This window comes from Vigna radiata, unplaced genomic scaffold, assembly GCF_000741045.1.
Source record: "Vigna radiata var. radiata cultivar VC1973A unplaced genomic scaffold, Vradiata_ver6 scaffold_298, whole genome shotgun sequence".
Classification (NCBI taxonomy): Eukaryota; Viridiplantae; Streptophyta; class Magnoliopsida; order Fabales; family Fabaceae; genus Vigna; species Vigna radiata.
The window spans coordinates 151,425-155,114 of record NW_014542028.1 but is presented as its reverse complement, the minus strand read 5'-3'; positions in this window follow the sequence as shown (position 1 = coordinate 155,114).

Here is a 3,690-nt window from a genome sequence, read left to right as displayed (position 1 = left end):
TGTTTTCAAGTCTTACTCTTTTAATTCACGCGAACGATAAGGCCTTTCGAGTCTCTTGGGAAACGATACTTGGACTTACCAGAGCCTTTTGAGTCTGTTCATAGGGTTTGTGACGACTCGTTTGACCTTTTCTTGAGTAGATCTGAGCTTTTAAGTTCTGCTCCGTTTTTCTCGGTGTGACTCATATGTCGTCGTCGTCTTGGAGATTCCTGGTTGCGTTCTATGGGTTGTCTTAAGTAAAAATTATTCATTTCAAAACAGTGGATGAATCAATGAGTAAGCCCTCTGGATCATGTACTTTGTCCATAAAAGGTAAGATTTGCCTCAATATTGTTGATCATGTGTCTCAAGGTATTTGGATCCTTGTTTCGGGTGCAACTGATCATATGACACCTTTTAGTGTGTCCTTCGACTCATATGGTAAGAAATAAAGAACAACTTATTACAGTTGCGAATGGTCAGGGTATACCTATATGCGACTCTAAGAATATAATTTTGGACCCATCTATTGTATTCAATGATATTTTACATGTTCCTTAATTAGCTAACAATCTTATCTCTGTGCAAAAACTCACAAAGGATTTAAATTGCTCAGTAAGATTTTTTCCAACTTATTGTGTTTTTCAGGACCTTGCCACGGGGAAGACAATTTTAACTGCTAAGGAGCAAGGTGGGTTGTATTTTTTAGAGTTTGATGACCAAAGTAACACGAAAATCATGAGTCAACAAGCAACATCTGAGACGTGGGCAAAATCCCAAATATGGTTACATCATCAAAGGCTTGGACATCCTTCATTCAGTCTTATCAAGTCCTTATTTCCCCACTTGTTTACCAAAGAATCTGTTGAGTCTTTTAATTGTGATATTTGTCAATTTTCAAAACACCATCGTGCATCTTATCCTATTAGTCATAAAAATAGTATTTCTCCATTTGATTTAATTCACTTGGATGAGTGGTTTGTACGCAGGATACTATCATCTACAATGAAGAAATACAATTTGAATTTGAATTGTTAGAAAAGTATAACCAATAAAATTAAGCTAGTTTGAGTTATAAGGTCGGATAACCGAACCAGCGAGATAACTGGAAGGCCAAAATGAGGAAACAACGCCAACCGCCTATGATTGGATTTTATGGTCACTACCCACTACGCCGCAAGCCCCTTCTTCACCACCACAAGTTGTTATACGTCCGCCTGCATCCGATGCAACTCGACGCTCACTACGGCAACGGCGGGCACCTCCGCGACCACCTTCAGCGATTTCTCGCACACTTCCTCGTCGTGCTTGGCCCTAACCTTGGCAACCATTATGGAGAGGCAACAAAACTCATCCTGCGTAGCAGCGAGGATCTCACTGGCTATCGAATGAATGACCCTTTCAGCGACAACAAGAATGGGACTTATAATAGGGGTCGCATTTCACGTGGAGGGTGATAGGCCCACGGGTTTTGGTGTTGCCTCCAACGTATTTGAACTGAAACCCCATCATGGCCTCCCCTAGGGCGCTCTTGTCGTCCGTTTGGTGGCCTACCACCAGAACCACCTGAGCATCGAAGGGCGTTTGCCGGTCTTGGGCCAGTGCACGAAGCTCATTATGGACGCATAAGCCTTAATAAATATCACCTTTTATTTCAGCAAATCAAACAAAATGTCCTATAAAGGATTATCACAACAGCGGGTCAATAAAAAGATGATAGATGCTTACATGGAAGTAAATAATAAATAAAAAACGCTACTTTAACAACGTTTTCTTGACACAATTTTGACAACGTCACGTGATGGTTGTCCATTGGTTGATCTTTAAAAAAAAGAGAATGAAATGGCTTTTCATTAGGCGAGGGTATTATGGGAAGGGAAAATACGAATTTTTGTTTCACGGTTTCCCTATTCATCATTCATTCGCACTTTTCTCTCTCATCTCTCTCGCGTTCTCTCATCTTTCTCGCATTTTCTCATCTCTGGCGTTCTCTCATCTATGTCGTTCTGTCATCTCTCTCGTTCTTTGGTCTATCTCGCTGTCTTGGACGTCCGACTTGTGCACCATTGAAGCCCTTTCCCATCTTTGTCTTGTGCCTTCTCGTTGTGGTGGTATTTTTTGGTAAGTAGAACTGGGCGAACTCTAACCATCTTCTCCAACATTGACGTTTTCTTATTTCGCAAACCCTAACCATGTTGTCGACATTGTTTTTTTTATGTTATAATTACAGGTCCAATGGCATCCCAAAAAACAATGTTAGGAACAAAGGGTTCACAGAGGTTATGCTTCTTGGTTATAAGGATGACATCATGTGCAAAGTTTTAGTTTCACAGACTAGGAATTCAACAATGTTTGGAAAAGGATGGAAAGAATTTTGCATCCAATATGGCTTAAAGGAAGGAGATGTTGTTGTCTTCGAGGTTGACCACCATTAGAATGATGTTATAGTTGAAGTTCACATTAATGGATGTAATTGTAATGTTAACCACGCAATACCAGTGTGAACTGTTGAGGTTGTTGACAACACAATTTCTATATCAATCTAGTTTTTGATGATGACAACACATTCCTTAATAACAAGCACATGTTGTTGCTGCATTACATGTTCTTATGCTGATTAATTGTAATATATGTTGAACATGTTTATGTATTGTGTTACATGTTCCTATGTTTATTGATTGATATATATTTGGAACGTGTTTACATGCTTTAATGTGTTATGTGCTATGCATAATTTCATATGTTTTACTGCACATGTTTTAAAGCTGAAAATCATGAACACTTTTATGAACTTATTCTTATGTGACAAAGTGATAGTACAGTCAACTACATTACTAATGGATTCGATTATGCTAAAATCTTTGTACAGATTTTCAGAATCAGTGCTATGTTATTTTGAGAAGAAAAAAATTTCAAAATGTTTTACATGTTGATAGTCGACTATGTGTGCTACACATTCGATTGTATTTGTTGTCTGATTTGAAATTTTGTTATGCTCTTACACTCTAACGGCTATATTTTTGAAAGTTAGTTGAGCATTAGTGACTTAGTCAACCGTATTAAATGTGGTTTTTTTGTGGTTGACTGAAAGCTGCTACGTTGATCGTTCTGTTATAACTGTCATAATCCAGTCGACTGAATTAGTAGCGTATTAGATTGAGAAATCATCTGACTAACAAAAATCTATAAATAGGCTGAACACAAGTTTGTTTAGAAGACTTTTGATGAACTGACAATTTCATTTTTGTTTCAGATTTCTCTTAGCTCCAAGAAGACAGTGTCGATCTTTCTTGAAAAAGATTCAAAGAGGAGATTATATTGCGCTTTCATTGTCTGATCAATATCTGCACAAGAAGGTGTTCTGTGATTGATCGTGAATGCTTGGCATCCTGTAAAGACTGCTGGAATTGATTGTGCGGCTTGGCATCCGTGAAGACTGCTGGTTTTTGACTTGTTGATTGCAGGGGATAGTGCACTTTGGGATTATTCAATGTGTTGGCAGATTGCAGAAGAGGGGATTCTTGCTGCAAGTCTTGCTGGTTTATTGCCTATATTTTGGTTTTGGATTAGAGAGGAGATTTATATTTTTGACATGGAGGTCTTCTATAGATTTCTTGTTGTAAAAACCGCAACCATTATAGTGTATTTGCTTCCTGGGTTGGAAGGACACTGGATGTAGGCATTGTTGGCCGAACCAGTATAAAAACCTGT